Genomic DNA, 19,822 nt, shown 5'->3' with positions numbered 1-19,822 from the left:
GCAAAGAAAGATTGAGGCCAAATTTCAAACAAAAAGGCAGAAGTTGTGAAATTTATATAATGGAGGAGCCAGAAGAAAGAGTCAGATACTTACTCGCTACACAACTTAAAAATGGGTAAAACAGAGTCAATTTACGTGACAGTAGAAGTCAACAGAAAACCCATTTGACTGGAGCTGGATACAGGTGCATCCATGGCAGTCATAGGGGAACATATATTTAAGTATCTGAATGGAGGAAGCCACTCACAAAATCTGGAAATCTCAGATGCCAAACTGAAAACATATACTGCCAAAAACATATGAGTAAAAAATATAAGCAAGGTTCCAGTACAATATAGAAGCCAACCTGCTAATCTACCACTCATGGTGATAGCAGGCAAAGCGCTGAGTCTCCTCAAAAGAAATTGGTTAAGAGAGATTAATCTTGAGAGACTACTGAAATCTCAATCAGAAGCAGGAAATGTTGCTGTTTGGAAAAAGGAGCATGTAAATACTCAACAAAAGGAACTCGTAGAGGTGATGCTTCAGGACAGAGGTTCAGTTGAAGTCAGTAAACTCCAAAAATAAAAAGAAAACCTGCTGAAGGACGTTTGCATATTGCAAGAGTCCCTCAGATCCCAGTTTGTGCCACTAAAAGGTATGAGGAAAAACAGGAAGAATTCCGCATATCTCTGGCCGAGATGAAGAATCAATTAACCGAGAAAGCACAAAAATGCTTAATTCTCCAGGAAACAACTAACAAATATAAAAAAGAAATGGAAGAACTGAAGAACTTAGCTATGTGGAAGCCAAGAAACTTAGAAAATAGAGACCCCTGAGTTTTCAAAGGAGCTGACAGTTGAGGAAATGCTGAAAGACTCAACCACTGAGTTCACCCAAGTTGAGCTCATACCTGAGCCTAGTTTGGCCAAAAGGGAAATTGTAGAGAAGGCCGAGATTAAAGTCAGCGCTGCCAAGAAGAAAACCCATGAAAAGAAGGCATGTAGGAAGAGAAAACAGAATTACTAACAAGACCCCGATTTTTTCTTTACACAACAGGAAACTGATCATTTCATGTTGCATTTAGCCTTGCCCAACACGCTAATTCTCAGAACCCTTCCTGACAGTTGTCTTTCATATTGTTGAATTAGGAAGGGAGGGGTAACAGGAGTGCAGGCAATGGGGCCTGAAAGAGCATGAAAACATTCCAGTTGGAGTCTACACCACATGTAGAAAGAACTCCTCTTGGTTTGGAAGTACCTGTAGGATCCATTGAGCTTGAGAGAGTCAAAGTGGCAAACTTACAGGTTCCTACTGGGGAGCCTAGTGGACAGATACCTCCTGAGGCCTCAGATGAACCATCTGAAGTCGTAGAACTACGACAGTCAATTCTTTGAAAAAGCCTCCTGAGAAACTAAATTTGTAAATAGTTTATTTTTGTAAATAGTTAATATATAGTAAAATGTACTTTCAAGTAAAGGGGGAGGGATGTGGTAATCTGAGGTGCCATTTTCACACAGAAGATGCTGGGGGTCTGGAACTCACTGCCTCAAAGGGTGGTAGAAACAGAAACTTTCATTGCATTTTAAAATATTCTTGGACTTACACTCAAACTGCTGTAACCTAAATGGCTATGGACCAAGATCTGGAAGATGGGATTAGGGTGGATAGCCCTTTGTTAGGCAACACTGGCACAATGGGCTGAATGGCCTCCATCAGTGCCATATCTTTTCTATATTTCTTGTTTATCCTCGGTGGGGATTTCCATGGAGCTGTTCCCACTCTGCTGCTGTAACGTCTGCAACAAAAACTTTATTTACACATGTGGGTGGGACATCCTCTCCTGCCATAAGTTCCATGGTGGGATGGGAAAGTCGGAGCGATTCCCGCCATGGAGCGGGGTGGGCTTTTGTGCACAATCACACCTCATTATGCATGCTCGCATTCCACGTCGATTCTCGTGATGGGGCAGGCAGGAACTCAGGCACCACGCTGTCATGTCCAGGCACCAGGTTTAAAAGGCACCCAGACAGGCCTTCAGTAATAGGAAGAAGAAAAGGATGAGCTGGAGATGGCAACAAACTGTGGTTTCCTGCTTCAGCAATGCATCCCTCAAGCATCTCCTGGAAGCAGTGCAAGAAAGGCAGGATGTCCTCTTTCCCAGGGATGGCTGTTACAGGCCATCCCAGCTGACCACTCCGGCCTGGGAGGAGTTAGCCAAGGTGGTCAGTGTCCGTGGGGTGCAGAGGAGGACTGCTCTGTGAAGCAGGAAAAGGGTCAACAATTTAATTATTTGCCTTATTGAACCCCTGCAGTCCACGTGCTGTGCTGTTAGCGAGACAACTGCAGAATCTTCACCCAGCCGCAGCAAAGACACAGCCATGGGATGGAGTGCAGGGCGACTCACCAGTGCTGCTGCTCCCATGCACCTGCTGCCCTTGTTCTTCTAGCTGGTAGAGCTCGTAGGGTTGGAGCGTACTGTGGAAGCAACCTTGGTGACTTGCTGCAGTGCATCCTGTACATGGTACACACAGCTGCCACGCTGCCTTGGTGGTGGAGGGACTGATTGTTGAGGGTGTTGAACAATCAAGCAGCTTGCTTGGTCCTGGATGGTATCCAGCTTCCTGAGTGTTCTAGGAGCTGCAGTCATTCAGGCAACTGGAGACTATTCCATCTCACTCCTCACTTGTGCCATGCATAAGGTGGTTGGGTTTTGGGGAGTCACAAGATCACTTAGCAGCCACAGAATTAGTCACCTGTGACCTGCTCTTTCATCATATATGCCCAGAATCCATCTATCTTTCTTTATGCAAGAGAAAGCAACCCCCAGTAGGAGAGAGAGAGAGAAAACGGGAGAGGGGATGCTTGAGCTCAGGCCCCTCACTCAATCTGAACAGCAGCCTGCCAAGCTGTCAAGGGAGCATCATGACCATGCCTGTGCCAACAGAGTGGTCGGCATCCCCCAAGTTTCTAGTGAGGCAGCCAGCATAGTCCAGGCAACCTCAGAAAATCAAGGTGATTGATGAGTGCCAGATTTGAGCCAGCCTGGGGAATAACTATTTCTCTCCTCTCCCCATTCTAGGTGCCAGCAGGAAGTGGGTGAGGCCAGTCCCCACACCTTAAGTGGGGGCTGCCCCAATCTGTAGGAAACCTCGAAAGACGGCGAGGACAACTTTTCACCTGTACATCCATCACAACATTCACCTGCACCCTCACCAGCCCAGAGGCACACATCTTGGTGGCTCATGGATCTAGTTTAGGCTCGAGCTCACACTCTGCTGGTCACAGCTCAGACACGTGTCCACAACACGAGGAGGCAGTGACAACCAAGGTCTCCAGCACTCAGAGGACTGCCACAGAAGAGGCCTCTGCTAAGTCTGAGTCAGATGATAAACCTCTAGAAGTGGCCATGGAGAAGATGCTGGAGCATCAGTGAGACAGGAAAATCAGGCAAATGTGTCAGAGGCCCGCAACAGAGTGGCACACAAGTTGGAGGTGTCCGTCTTTGCGCTCTCTGATGTAGTGGCTCTGACATGTGAGAACAGGACGCCATGGAGACCTGATCCAGCTGAACGCCCAGTTTCTGCTGGAGATGCTCTCGGACCTGCACTCCACCGCTGTAGCCATGGGTGGGCTTTCACTGTGGCTATGCAAGAGGGGGACAGAGCACCTTGACCTCCCTCTAGATGTCCCTTCTTCTCAAGGAGTCAGGGAGGGGCCCTCAGGCCAAGGGGAGGAGGAGTGTCAGCCAGACACCCCAGGGGTATCCACCCAGGAATTTCCAGAGGTGCCCAGAGATTCCCGCTGCCGGTGACCTCATCAGCTCCAGTTGCTCAGGACGAGAAGGGTACACCTGCCTCTGAGCAGGCGACCCAAAGCAAGCTGGTGCCCCCAGGCCTTGGCCCTCCAGAGGATGCTGCTGCACTCATCACAGGCAACATGGCATAATAGTCAGCTAGCTGCCTCCACCTCTGCTGCGGATGTTGGGGATACAGCTAGACATAGCAATAGACTAAGGAAAACTATTGGTGGCATGAGTGTTCAATCATTGTAAATCGTTTTTGCACTCCCAAATAAATATTATGTTGCATTGTTTGGAAGTCTCCTGGATTCATTCTTGCTGCTAGTCGTTCTAATGGTCGTGCACATTCCATCCCTCCTGGCAGGAAGACCAAGGATGGTCTTCCTCCCTTTGATACATGGCTGCACATGGTGGCATTGCTCTTTGACAAGGGTGATGACTGCCATGTGCAAGAAACCTCTCACTCACTATTCCACTTTTGTCCACTGCTCTCGAGACTCTACGGATAGACCTCGTCACCTTGGAAAGACTAACCACATGAGCCCTTATCAGGCAGGACCATTCCCCCAGGAGCATGGACGTTTGCAGTCATGACTTGGCTGGCATTCACCTACATGCCCCTTGTAGGCACCCTGCCTCCCTCCCTTCCCCACTTCTTCCCTAACTCTACCTGGAGCAAATGGCCAATGGCTCAGAGTGAACAGCAGCGCTAAACCTTGCTGAGATCTCATTGTCGTGAGAACCCCCTTGGCCAGACCTGCAGCCATGTGACCATCACCAAATAGTCAGGAATTGCAAAGAGAAAGCTGTCATACTTTCTCCACATGTTTATTGGGATTTCCCTTTAGTTGTGCTGACCGTGAGCTCTACCCACTTGAGCAGCCCTTCCCCCTAGCGATATTTTGTGCTTCCACATCAAGGCCAATGCCTTGGTCTGGAGCTGGCTCTGTCTCAGAATGGTGTGTGATCAGCGAGGGGAGACTTCAGCCTGAGTGAGACAGAGAGCGAGTGAGTATATTTGGGAATTTGAATCAAGTGGGAATTCGGTGCATAGGGGGGAAAATACTGCTTTGCTAAGGTTTAGTGCAGGAAGTGCACTTAGAATAGAATGCTAGGAGTTGGGTAATTAAGTGAATTAGGGAAGGAAGGGAAAGAGGTGCACTTTTACTTTCTGCTTTCTAACTTTCTCAGCCTTCAGGAAGTGGTTGTTCTCTGCTACAGGAGAAGAAGCTAGTTATTTGGTGAGTTTCTGCTAAATGGCTAAGGTTTATTCTATTCCTAAAGTTAAAAATAGTCTAGCAACGGGTGGTAAGGTTAATAAAATATATAATTGAATAAAATGATTAAATAGCTAATTAGAACACATTAAGGATGTCAGGACAGATGATGTGCCATAACTGCAGCACATGGGACTTCCTGGAAGCCAATCTGATCCAGGGCAAACATGTCTGCAGTTCGAATTTTGAGCAGTTTCAACTCAGAGCTTGTGAGCTGGAGGCTGAACTGCAGAAACTGCGACACATCAGGGAGGGAGAAAGTTACCTGGATTCTTTGTACCAGGAGGCAGTCACACCTCTTTGGACAGAATCTTCTGATTTGGGCAATGGTCAGGGACAGGAGAGTATGATTGCGAGTAAGGGAGGTAGGGGATTCAGAGAGCAGAGGAGTGTGAGCCTCTGCAATTGTCCAACAGGTTTGAGGATTTTTCAGCTTGTTTGGATGAGAGTGGGGGCTGTAGGGTGGATCAGTTAACTGGCCATAGCACCGTGGTACATGAAGCCATTCAAGTGGGGGGAACAAAAAGGAATGTGGCGGTAATAGGTGAGAGCATAGTAAGAGGGATTGATACCATTCTCTGCAGCAAAGAACATGAGTCCGGACGGCAGTGTTGCCTGCCTGGTGCCAGGGTGCAGGCCAAATGCTCGGGGCTGGAGAGGAACTTGCAGTCAGAGGGGTGGACCTATTCTTCCTGGTCTCTGTAGATACCAATGACATAGGCAGAACAAAGAAGGAGGTTCTGCATAGTCAGTATGATGACCTAGGCACCAAATTAAGAAGCAGAACCTCAGCCACGGGCAAATTGGCATAGGGCAAATCAGATTAGGGAGATGAATGTGTGGCTCAAAGAAGTGTGGGAACTGGGTTCCGGTTTGTGAGGCACTGGCACCAGTATTGAGGAAAGTGGGATCTGTACCATTGGGATGGTTTACATCTGATCCGTGCTGGGACCAGTGTTCTTGTGAGCCATATAACTATGGAAGTAGAGAAGGTTTTAAACTAAATGGTAGGGGAAAGGGATCAAATTTGGGAAGATGTGGTAAACTAAAGAGCAGAGACAAGGCAAAGGAGAAAGGTATTATTACAGCAAATGAAAAACAGATCGTGACAGGAAGGGATAGAGAGTACAAATCTAACAGTGAATCAACAGATGAAACAAGGTTATAAAAAGAATAAAAGGATAAAACTAAAGGTTCTGTATTTGAATGCATGTAGCATGGAGTGGGCGTCGATCGGCTGCGCGTCGCCAGTTTATGTAGGTGGGCCAATTAAGGCCCGCCTAGCGTGACACGCACCCGGAAGTGATCAGTGCTACCTGTGCGGCCGGGGGGGAGAGGATGGAGAGTTGGGGCCTGTGCTCTATTGTGCACGCGCACGGAAGAGCTCAGAAATCTCCCTGAGGCACGGAGCTGCCTCAGGAAGATCAATTTCATCATGAAAAATTGAATAAAAGAATTTTTAAAATTATTCAGACCTGTCCCCTCATGTGACAGTGCCACATGAGCTGGGACATGTTTATGAATTTTAATTGAACATTTTATTTAAGTTATAAACCCTTTATGAAACCTCATCCCGCCTGTGAACGAGGTTCCATGAAAAATGCGAAGACCACCTGGGCTCTTCACCTGCCCACCAACCTTAATATTGGACAGGCAGCCCTGACAATTACTTTAATTAGATTATTAATGGCCTTAACGGGTCTTTGACAGTTCGGCGGGTGCACAGTCGACTCCAGTGCGCGCACACCAAACGGAAGATCGGAATGACGCGCGATGACATTGGGACGCACACCTGTCACCTTGCTTCATTTTACATGTCGGTGTGCGGGGTCCACCCCCACACGCTGAACAGAAGGCTCTGCCCCTGATCTTTACCAATAGATTATTGGGGCTAGGTGGGATGCAGATTTCAGGTTGCTATCAGATCAGCCATGATCTTATTAAATGGCGGAGCAGGATCAAGGGGCTGAATGGCTGAATGGCCTACTCCTCTGCTTCTTGTTCATATCTTCGTATGTGTTTCATTTCAAGCTTTTACCCTTCCCCTGTTACCTACCAACATCACACCCCCAACCACACCACAATCGACCCACCCCCAATATCACCTTCACTCTCCCCTCAATAACCGTTGAGCCTCTCCCCAATACCATGGACCCTATCAATTTGGACATGCCTTCCCTGCCTGATGAGCCCACCCAATTGCCATTCCTATGTCCACCCTGATCCCCCCAACTCCTGTAATCTGTTTCGCCATCCTTGTCCTCCTCAGTGACAGCCCAGATGAGATCTATACCCACCACACCCAGACCCTGACTCTCCCGCTCTACTGCCTTCCACTTCACCCTCTCACAGTCACCATCCCCGCATGTCATCAGCAATCCTTCTTCTCCCCCAAGGATTCCAACGTCAACTTGACTGACCCCTCAGCACTCTGACTCCACCCCACCTCAATCCCCTATCCAATTCATGCTTTCCTTGCCCCCTCACTCCATCCACACCCACCCACCTCTTCTCCTCTGGACACCCGCCTCACTTTTTCTCATCTGGACACATTCTCCTCCACCTCTGTACAACCCCCCTTCTTCTCATCTGAACACTTTCTCCTTCTCTGGACATGCCCCAATATCACAATATCACCATATCTTTACAATGCAGAAGGAGGCCATTCAGCCCATCGAGTTTGCACCGGCTCTCTGAAAGAGCATTCCACCTAGTCCCACGCTCCTGCTTTATCCCCGTAACCTTGCACATTCCCTCTTTCCAGGTAGCATTCTTCTCCTCTTGACACCACCCCCTTTCTTCTCTGCTGCACAACACCACCCCCCCCTCTTCTTCTCCTCTGGGCACCTTCTCCTTCTCTGGACATCCCTCTCCCCCACTGTGTCTTGCACCCAACTCCCTTCATCCCTTCCAACCTCCCCCACTCATGTCTTCCACACGTACCATGCCTATGGCCAGCTCCAGTGATGCAGCCAGCTTTGACTGTAAAGTAAGTGCTCAAACATTCTCTCTTGCTGGGTGCATGCCACGAATGACTGGACAGGTGACAGAACAGTATAAATTTGACAGGGGCACACGATTCTGGTCTGTTGGGTTTTTGATGAGCACGCATGAGATGCAAAGTGGGTTCCCAAAGAGCTTGAGCAGAAGACCTGACTGCCATTAACCTGCTATGAACAACAGGAGGAGACAATCCTGACCTGGTTTCCTGACATCAGGAAACCGATTTTTCGCTCCCCACTGTAAATTCCGCCCTTGCCAGCCTGCCACAAATCCCACTGATAGCGGGAGGGGACAACTCTGCCTGTAGATGCCACACTTCCAGCAAAGTTACAGCAGAAGAGCAGGAGCAGCTTGAAGGAAACCATTGTTTTTGGGACATGATGACCTTGCAAGCCTCCAATCAGCCAAATGCAGCCGATTACAAAAAGTTGTTCATATATGTGATGACAGGTTCTTGCCAATGTGAAATGTACCCTTGAATGCTTTGGGCTATGTAGGGAGCATTAGCCGATTTTGCAGATATGTAGAATCCTAATGGTTTTATTTAGTATTTTGGGTACGGAAGAAATGACATTGAGGGACATTGATCTTGCAAAATTTCAGAGAAAACACAAAACGCTTTGGCCACCTTCCAGGCTCCCATTGAAAAAACCTAATCCTTGGTTTCTAACTGTAGAGTAAAGGGTTAACATCAGAAGCATACATGATGCTGATATAATAATAAAGTCAGATCACGTGACTGGGAAATAAGAGCGATCTGGAAGGAGGAGAAGCTCCAGCCTCGTGTAGAGGTCGAAGTGTGTAAACACTTGCTGTAAATAAAGAGTAATAAGTAATGATTTTGAGAAACTACAGACTCGAGCAGCATTCTTTGGGAGAACAGACATTCCCCAAGACCCCTGTATCACAATATCAACACAGTCACATAGGAATTGATGATATGTTTCCTTGTAAAAAAGAATGTTAATAGCATTAATAGGACCAAGTTAATAGGCAGCTGGAATTTGAACAGTTTTTATTATAGCAATCAAAGCAGAAATGCTTACTTTTCGCAATGGTAACATTTATTTATTATCAAGCTGAAATATTCTTTTCAGTCAGCATTAAATGCAGATTATCTAAATGGCTTCAGAGCAAGAAGTATCACAAAATCTGAATTACAAACTCCTGGATGTTGGTAATTGTGCTAACTTGATGTGGACTAAGCCAAATTGACCAGGGAGGACCACATTGGATTTCTGTTCTGCGCTAAATTAGTTGGCTTCAGCTGGGTTAATGCTAGGGAAGCTTTAAGGCAAGGTACTGGAAGACAATCACCTTCCAGACTCATCCATGCAGTATGGACATGCTGTCAGTACCCAAGAAATTACGCCGCAGTTGGAATCACCGTTGAGAAAGGAAGGGACAAAGCTAGAAATAAAGGAAATTTAAAAGCTGGATTCGGAAAAATACTCTATTTATGGCTTTGATTAAAATATGCCACCTAGGCATTGAATTCTATCAAATTATTTGCAAAAAAGACTCGAAATGGTCTGGATTTGCAATTGCAACACAGGGGTAACACTGTGATAGAAGATTGTATACTTTTATCTAACCAAAATGTATGATAATAAACTGCCCAGTCACTGGAAATTACTGTAACGAGATCAAAAGTGCTAACTTACTTCTGTGAATCTTCTGAAATTGTTGAATTCCAGAGCACACTTAAAATTTTAAAATGAATTAGCTGGGCCAGTACTAGCTGTACTGGGTGCTTCAGAACCCCAAAACATTCTAGTTAAGAGAAGGAAAATGGCACTACAATACTATTCTTTACCAAAACAGCTATAACATAGTTACTAGACCTCCCCCGCACAGATGCACATTGTTGCTATCAGTGCTTTTGAATCTGGAGAACATGAATGATAGGCAGGATGGATACTTTTGAATCTTATATGGGCTCCTTTATAACATGCTGTAAGATAGTAATTAGCTGTTTTTTCTGCAGACTTTATTGACATCCAGGATCAATAGCTCAGACTGAAATGTTGCTGCTTTCTTGTTACATGTCTGCTAATGTATATGATTATTTTTGTTTCTGGTGCCTTCTATCTCATTTCATTTATACTGTGTGGAGGCTATTATTACATGTTTGCCTTTCTGGCAAACATGATGAGTCCGATGCTGATTGCATACTTGCTGTAAAGCTATGGTGTGGAGCTTCATGGAGTAAATAGATTCCATATATTACTGATGTTCATTTACTTCTGTGAGTTGATGTCACAGCCGTCCCTTTGCAACGGGACCATAGCACAATAGTTAGCACTAAACAACAGTAGATGCTAGAACCACTCAGATGGTCAGCAGAGAAAACAGACAAGTAAACATGTTAGGTTTGGACCTTTCATCAGAAATGGCATTTTTTACAGTAAAACAGGTTCTCAATTCGCTATCAAGTGTTTTACACAACCAGAGAGGAACAATGGAATCGATCATTCAGGAGATTATAGCTGGGCACTTAGGTAATTGGGAAGAGTCAGCATGGTTTTTTGAAAGGGAAATCATGTTTAACCAATTTATTGGAGTTCTTTGAAAGAGTAGGATAAAGTGAATAAAGGAGAGCCTGTAGATGTGCTGTATTTGGATTTCTGGAAGGCATTTGATAAGGGTGCCACATCGAAGGTTATTGCAGACAATAAAGGCTCATGGTGTGGTGGTGGGGTTGGGGTCGGGGGGTGGGGTGGTAACATATCAGCATGGATGGAAGATTGGCTGGATGGCAGAAAACAGACAATATGCCTAAATGGATTTTTTTCTGATTGGCAGGATGTAATGAGTGCAATCCCACAGGGGTCTGTGCTTATATCAATGACTTAGATGAGGGGAGTGAAGGCATGGTAGCTAAATTTACATATGACGCAAATATGGGTAAGAAAGTATGTTGTGAAGAAGACAAAAGGAGGTTGCTGATGGATGTAGATAGGTTGAGTCAATGGGCAAAAATCTGGCAGATGAAGTAAAATGCAAGAAAATGTGAAGTTGTTCACTTTGGCAGGAAAAATAAAAAAGCAGAGTATTACTTAAATGGAGAATTACTGCAGAATTCCAGGTGCAGAGGGATCTAAGTGTTCTAGTGTATGAGTCACAAAAAGTTAGTATGCAGGTACAGCAAGTAATTAAGAAGGCCATTGGAATGCTATCCTTTATTCCAAGAGGAATTGAACATAAAAGTAAGGATGTTATGCTTCAGTTATACAGAGAATTGGTGGGACTGCACCTCAAATGTTGTATACAGTTTTGGACTCCTTATTTAAGGAAAGATGTAAATGCATTGGAGGAAGTTCAAAGGAGCTTTACTAGATTGATAATTGGAATGTATGGGTTGTCTTATGAGGTAAGGTTAGACAGACCAGGCTCGTTTCCACTAGTGTTTAGAAGAGTGAGGGTGACTTGATTGAAGTATATAAGATCCTGAACAGTATTGACAAGGTGGACTCAAAAGGATATTTCCTCTTGTGGATGAGTCCAGAACTAGGGGACAATGTTTTAAAATTAAGGGCCACCCTTTTAGGACAGAGATGGGGAGAAATATTTTCTCTCAGAGGTTGTGCGACTTTGGAACCCTCTGCCTCCAGTGGAGGTGGGGTTATTGAATATTATTAAGGCAGAGGTAGATAGATTCTTGTTAGTCAAGGGAATCAAAGATTATTGTGGTTACATGGAAATGTGGAAATCGAAACATAGGAATTTTCTGCCTGTCAGGCAGGCTGGGCGGGAGCGGGTGCGGACCCGATCAGCGCCCCCATTCGGGACCATGTTGCCATTTTACATGGGTGGGCCAATTAAGGCCCACCCAGTGTGACGTGCACTTGAAAGTGCTAAGCGCTCCCTGTGCGGGCGGGGTGGGGGGAGGTGGTTGCCTGAGTCAGGGTTGCACTCTTTTGTGCCTGTGCACGAAAGAGCACAGAAATCTCCCTGAGGCACCTCTGACTCCAAAAAGTTTAATAAAGTGGTAAGAAAATTTTTATGACATGTCCCTGCATGTGAAACTGTCACATGAGCTAAGACAAGTGCATTAATTTCAGTAAAAATTTTTGTCAAAATTTAAAATCATTCATGAAACCTCAACCCACCCATGGATGAGGTTCCATCAAAAATGCGAAGGCCGCTTGGGCTCTGCACCTACCCTCCAACCTTAAGGCAGCTCCGTTAATTACTTTAATTGAGAGTTAAATAGCCTTAACAGGCCTTTGACAGTTTGGCGGGTGTGCAGCCAACTCAGGTGCGCGCCCACCTAACTGAAAGTCTGAATGATGTGCCATGACATCGGGACACACACCCAACGTCACTATGCATCATTTTACATCTCAGCGAACAGTCCCCACCCCCGCTCGCCGAGCCAAAGATTCAGCCCTATAAGTTTGTATGAAATAAAGTGACCTGTAAAGTGTTTAAGTGGAGGACACAAGATGGTTAAATGGCAGAATTATTATTAGCTTAAGATAATAGGAGGCAAAATGAGAGAAATTAGAGACATATAAAAAATGCACGGAGAAGGATAATTTGACCTTGTGTGAAATGGGTGATATGAATTGCCAATGAATTCCCAACTTTTATTTCCATTGATATGGAATTTGGGAGGGATGTGAAATAAGTTGCTAATACACTGTCATGTGCTTTACACTATCAAACAAGGTCAAATTGCACCCTCCACCCCTCTTCCCTAACCTCAGAGAGTGCATGAGTAGCTAAAGGCATTGGGGTTAGGCAGGTGGGCGGGGAAGAATGTAAAGCTGGCAAAGTAGAACAGACTCCTAGGGCTGGATTTCCCCATCCTCCTCTGAGGAAGAGTAGTGTTCCAGGTCCTCCTCTTTATCCATCTCCAGACCTCTTTGTATTGTCAAGTTATGCAGCGCACATCAAAATCACAGAATCGCAGAATTGTTGTGTCTGTGCTGGCTCTCTGTAGGAGCAATTCACTGAGTGCCATTCCCCCATCTTTTCCCTGTAGCCGTGCACATCATTCATTTTCATATAACAATCCAATTCCCCCTTGACCTTGCCTCCACCATGCTCTCAGACAGTGCATTCCAGGCCCTAACCACATGCTGCGTGAAAAAGTTTCATGTCTCCATTGTTTCTTTTGCCAATAACCTTTAATCTGTGCTCTCTTGTTCTTGATCCTTCCCCAATGGGAACATTTTTTTCCCCATCTGTCCAGGCCACTCATAATTTTGAACACTCCTATCAAATCTCCTCTTAACTTTCGCCACTCCAAGGAAAAGAATCCCAACTTCTCCAATCTAGCCACATAACTGAAGTTCCGCATCCCTGAGGCCATTATTGTGAATCCTTTCTGCACCCTCTTTAATGCCTTCACATCTTCCTGAAAGTGTGGCATCCAGAACTGGATGCAATACACCAGTTGAGGCCAAACCAGTGTTTTGTGCAAGTTTAATATAACTTCCTTGCCTTTATATTCTATGCCCCTATTAATAAAGCCTAGGGTGCTGTATGCTTTATTAACTGTTCTCTCAACTAGTCCTGTCCTGCTGCCATCAATGATTTATGCACATAGACATCCTGGTCCCTCTGCTCCTGCACCCTCTTTAGCATTTTATCCTTTTTTTTAGATTGTCTCTCTCTGCGTTCTTCCTATCAAAATGAATCACTTCACACTTCACCACATGAAATTTAATTTTCCCCTTGTTCGTCCATTCCATTAACCTGTCTATGTGTTTCTGAAGTTCAACACTATCCCCCAGCAGCCACCCATGGAGTCTGGATGTTGGCCTAAAGAGATGCAGCACCTGGAAAGGATAAAAATATCAGCTGCACGGGAACCGAGCGCAGACCTGCAAAATACATTTCCTGTTATCACAGACCAGCTGGACATTCATTGAGTGGAAGCCTTTTCAGTTCAGGAATCTGGCTGGCTGTTCTGTCAGTGTATTGATGGCTATAGGTACAATATTGCCTGGACCTGAGGGAATCCATCAACGGTAGAAAGCCCATCAATGGTAGAATGGGCAGGGAGTGAAGTATTGGTATTATCACTGGACTAGTAATCCAGAGACCCAGGGTAATGCTTTGGGGACCTGGGTTCAAATCCCATCTGGTTCACTAATGCCTTTTAGAGAAGGAAATCTGCTGTCCTTCCCTGGTCTGGCCTACATGTGACTCCAGATCAATAGCATTGACTTGTAAATGCCCTCTGAAATGGCCTAGCACTCCACTCAGCTCCAAAGGAATGGAAAGGACACCACCCGGCACCAGAAACACAACAGCAAACTCTTCCTTATCAACTGTGCAAAGTCCTCCTTACTAACATCTGGGGACTGGTACCAAAATTGGGAGACTAGTCAAACGACTGCCTGACATAATCATACTCATGGAAACTTACAGGCATTGTCCCAGACACCACCATCATGTCCTGTCCCACCAGACTGTATCCCTACTGACTGTGGCACTGTGGTATACAGTGGGAAGGGATTTGTCCTGGGAGTCCTCAACATCGACTCCGGATGCCATGAAGTCTCAAGGCATCAGGCCAAACATGGGCAAGGAAACCTCCTGCTTATTACCACATACTGTCCTCCCTCAGCTGATGAATCAGTGCTCCTCCATGTTGAACATCACTTGGAGGAAGCATTGAGGGTGGCAAAGGTGCAGAATATACTCTGGGTGGGGAATTCAATGCCCATCACCAAGAATGAATTGGTAGAATGACACAGACCAAGCTGGCCAAGTCCTAAAGGATATAGCTGCTAGACTGGGTCTGCAGCAGGTAGTGAGGGAATCAACAAGAGGGAAAAACATATATGTATATGTCCATGACAGTATCTGTAGGAGTGATGACTGCACAGCCCTTGTGGAGACAAAGTCCTGTCTTAACATTGAGGATACCCTCCACTATGCTACCACTGTGCTAAATGGGATAGATTTTGAACAGATGTAGCAACACAAGACTAGGCATCCATGAGGCACTATGGGCCATCAGCAGCAGCAGAAGCGTATTCAGTCTGTAACCTAATGACCCGCCATATCCCATATTCTACCATTACCACCAAGCCAAGGGATCAACTCTAGTTCAATGAAGAGTACAGGAGGGCATGCGAGGAGCAGCACCAGGCATACCTAAAAATGAGATGTTTACCCGGCAAAGCTACAACGCAGAAATACTTGCATTCCAGACAGCATAAGCAGCAAATGATAGACAGAGCTATCCATAAGCAATGAATCAGATCCAAACTCTGCAGTCCTGCCACATCCAGTCTTGAATGATGGTGGACAATTAAGCAACTCACCAGAGGTGAAGGCACCATAAATATTCCCATCCTCTATGATTGGGGAGCCCAGCGCATCAGTGCAAAAAATAAGGCAGAAGCATTTGCAACAATCTTCAGCCAGAAGTGCTTAGTAGATGATCTATCGTGACCTCCTCCGCAGTTCCACAGCATCACAGATGCCAGTCTTCAGCCAATCCGATTCATTCCACGTCATATCAAAAAACAGCTGAAGGCATTGGATACTGCAAAGGTTATGAGCCCCGACAATATTCCGGCAAAAGTACTGAAGATTTGTACTCCAGAACTTGCCGCACCCCTAGCAAAGCTGTTCCAGTGCAGCTGCAACAATGGCATCTACCCAGCTATGTGGAAAATTGCCCAGGTATGTCTTGTACACAAAAAGCAGGACAAATCCAACCCAGCCAATTACTGATTCAACAATTTACTCTTGATCATCAGTAAAGTGGCGGAAGGAGTTGTTATTAACAGTACTAACATCCTGCACTTGCTTAGCAATAACCTGCTCACTGATACTCAGTTTGGGTTCCACCAGGACCACTCAGCTCCTGACATCATTACAGCCTTAGTTCAAACGTGGACAAAAGAGCTGAACTCCAGGAGTGAGAGTGACTGCCCTTGACATCAAGACAGCATTTGATTGAGTATGGCATCAAGGAGCCCTAGCAAAACTGGGGTCAATGGGAATCAGGGGGATGTCTCTCTGCTGGTTGGAGTCATACCTAGCGCAAAAGAAGATGGTTGTGGTTGTTGGAGGTCAATGACCTCAGTTCCAGGATATCACTGCAGCAGTTCCTCAGGGTACAGTCCTAGGCCCAACCATCTTCAGCTGCTTCATCAATGACCTCCCTCCATCATAAGGCCAGGAGTGGGGATGTTCGCTGATGTTGTACAATATTCAGCACCATTCGCAACTCTCCAGATACTGAGGCAGTCATTGTCTAAATGCAGCAAGACCTGGAGAATATCCAGGCTTGAGCTGACAAGTGACAAGTAACATTTGCACCACACAAGTTCCAGGCAATGACCATCTCCAACAAAAGAGAATCTAACCATTGCCCCTTGACATTCAATGGCATTACCATCGCTGAATCCCCCACTATCAACATCCTAGGGGTTACCAATGACCAGAAACTGAACTGGACTAGCCATATAAATACTGTGGCTACAAGAGCAGGTCAGAGGCTAGGAATCCTGTGGAAAATGACTCACCTCTTGACTCCCCAAAATCTGTCCACCATCTATAAGGCACAGGTCAGCAGTGTGATGCCATACTCTCCATTTGTCTGGATGAGTGCAGCTCCAACAACACTGAAGAAGCTTGACACCATCCAGGACAAAGCAGCCCGCTTGATTGGCACCACATCCACAAACATTCACTCCTCCACCACGCCCCTGCACCCGCAGCGCCCCCCCCCCACCCCCCCCCCCCCCCCCCCCCCACCCCACCCCCCGCCCCCACACTGACGCACAGTTGTAGCAATGTATACCATCTTCAAGATGCACTGCAGGAGCTGACCAAGGCTTCTTGGGCAGCACCTTCCAAATCAACGACCACTACCATCTAGAAGGACAAGGGCAGCAGATAGATGGATTTGCAATTGCCTGTGATAGCAATTCTGGGACAGGCAAGCATTGAAAATTGCGATACTGTTGAAAGTGTTGAACTCATTATGGAGCTTATTGACAGTCATTGGAGCAACAGCTTTAGATTTTCAATCAGGAGACATGGGGAAAACAGATGGGTAGGGTCACCTCAGGGTGCAGCTATCGGGAACACACCACCTGGAAATTCCCCTCCAAGCCACACACCATCATGTCTTGGAACTATATCATCATTCCTTTACTGTCACTGGGTCAAAATATTGGAACTTCCTTCCTAACAGCACTGTGGGTGTACCTGCACCACATGCACTGCAGCAGTTCAAGAAGGCAGCTCACCACCTCCTTCTCAAGAGCAATTAGGGATGGGCAATAAATGCTGCCTGTCCAGTGATGCCACATCCCATGAGTGAATAAAAAATTCTCCATTTCTTATATATGTTGACCAGTGCACCCATTAGCCCTCATGGCTTCTCAGCCTGTTCGCAATAGCTGCACCCTGAGGTGACCCTATCTGTCTGCTGTCCCTGTTTCTCCTGATTGAAATTCTAAAGCTGCTGCTCCAAGGACTGTCAATAAACTCCATAGCAAGTTCAACATGTAAGAGTATCAAAATTTTCAATGCTCACCTGCAATCGAACTCACTATCACAGTCCCTGGTATAAGAGGAAAGCTAACTGACACCAAAGGTGCAGACCGCCTCACCAGCAGAATGTTCCAGCAGGGGTCTCTGCTTCAAGAACCAACCTGCTGTTCTCCCCCCATTCCAGAAATACCAACACGTGCAAGCCATGTGTCAGTAGTTACGACCACAGAGAAAACTGGAGCTGCAGTTCTGAAGTCAATATTAAGATCAAAGAGCTTCATAAAAAGATACCTGGGTTCTCCTGCAGGTTTAATTTGAGCTTCGTTGGAGCAAGGACAAAGTTCAAAGATGGAAGTCAGAGTGGAGTAGAAAATTGAAGGAGCAAGAGACAGGAATTGGAGTTGCACTTGAGGATGGAACAAAATGTTTGGTAAACACTTAAGTGGTGTTTAGTCTCCCTGAAGTAAAGGAGACTAACAATGAGCAGCATATATAGCAAACTAGGTAAGAGAACAAGAAATTGCTAGAGAGTGATTTGGGAAGGAAGTGAAAATAAATATTCTGGGCTTATAGGAAAGTATTGGGGAAGGAAAGGTATTAAAATTGATGGAAAAGCTGACCAGGGTGTCACAGAGGAAATGATTCCTTCAGAAATCAGAGAAGGGTGACGAGAGCAAAATATGTCTAATGATATCATGTTGGAAGTGATTGAAAAGATGGAAAATGATCTATAGTAATTATAGTTTTGGGAAATGTTGGACTGTAGCTTTAAGAATAATCCTGTGATGTAATATCATATCATCTGGTAAACCAATGTGTTAACAGCGCAGGGAAAGTCTATAGAGCAAGTACTTCTTTAGTTATGAAGTTTGATGCACACATGTAGTTGCTGCTGCTGCCTTATAAATTAAGCCAAATGTTTCCATTACAAAAAGTTGTCTGAAGATCAACTCTATAACAAACTGACAATGAGGATAAATCAGAATCGGTGCTGTACCTCACCCATCTAAGTTTGTTAAAAATAACAGAAGGTATACTCATCCAAAATGTCACAGTTTGGCAGAATCAATCTCTTTGAACCAGCCACAGGTGATTGATCTCAATATATAGAATTTCTTGCATTGTTCTTTCAAGCAAACAAAATCATGGGGGAAGAAAAGAGGAGAGCGATTCTCCTGAGTATTTGTAGGAGCAAAATCTACAGTTTGATTCAAAGCTTGATGGCCCAGATTCAAAGAGTTTCAGTGAATTAGTAGATCTCATTAAGGGACATTTTCAACCCAAGCTCTAAGTCACAATGCAGAGGTTCAGGTTCAATTCACGAAATAGAGCCCCAGGTGAACCAATTGCCACCTATGTGGCGAAATTAAAGCAAATAACTGAATATTATGATTTTGGTGAAACCTTGAATGACATGCTCAGAGATTGTTTAGTACGTGGCGTGCAGGACAACACGCATCAGCAAAGATTGCTGGCTGAAGTGAATCTTGATTTTAAGAAAGCATTGTAGTGCTGGCAATGGAAAGTGCTGTAAGAGAGTAACCAGCAATTCAAGGGGCGCAAAATGGCACTGTTCCCTTAGGCGGGTGGGAATAGTCAGCCGAATGTGGCGTGAAAAGCCAGGACCCTGCCGTGAAGTGAGAAACTGCTCCCGCTAACCAAAAAATGAGAGGAAGCAGCTTAGCAGCTAAATGGAAAAATAACTTGCAGTGACGTGGAAACAATCAAACTTCTAGCAATCGGCAATTTAAAAAAGTAGAATGTTATTTTTGTCACAAAAATGGACACATAATGAGACTGTACAAAGCTCCTGTATAGGCTTCCAAACAACGAATGAAGTCCAATGAAATCTATAATGTAAAAGAGCCAGAAACTGCCAATTCTGACATATATTCATTATTCAACATGAAAGTTGGGAAGACAGAGCCAATATTTGTTTCAGTGCAAGTGAATGGTAAACCATTAAAAATGAAAGTAGACACAGGTGCTTCTTCCACTGTAATAGGAGTACATACTTTCAGATATTTAAATAAAGCAATTAAATTTGGAACAAACATCTGCCAAGTTGAAAACACACAGGCAAAGAAATCCAAGTAAAATGTATCACCAGAGCAGCTGTGCATTATAGAAACCTATCGGCACAGTTACCAGTGATGGTGGTAGAAGGTGAAAAGCCAAGCCTTCTAGGGCGTGATTAGTTAAAGGAGATTAAATTAAACTGGTCCAAAATCTGCCAGTTGCGAGCAAGCGGACTACAAGAGCTGCTGATAAAATGTGACACCATCTA

This window comes from Carcharodon carcharias, chromosome 4, assembly GCF_017639515.1.
Source record: "Carcharodon carcharias isolate sCarCar2 chromosome 4, sCarCar2.pri, whole genome shotgun sequence".
Lineage (NCBI taxonomy): Eukaryota > Metazoa > Chordata > Chondrichthyes > Lamniformes > Lamnidae > Carcharodon > Carcharodon carcharias.
This window is presented reverse-complemented; position numbering follows the sequence as displayed.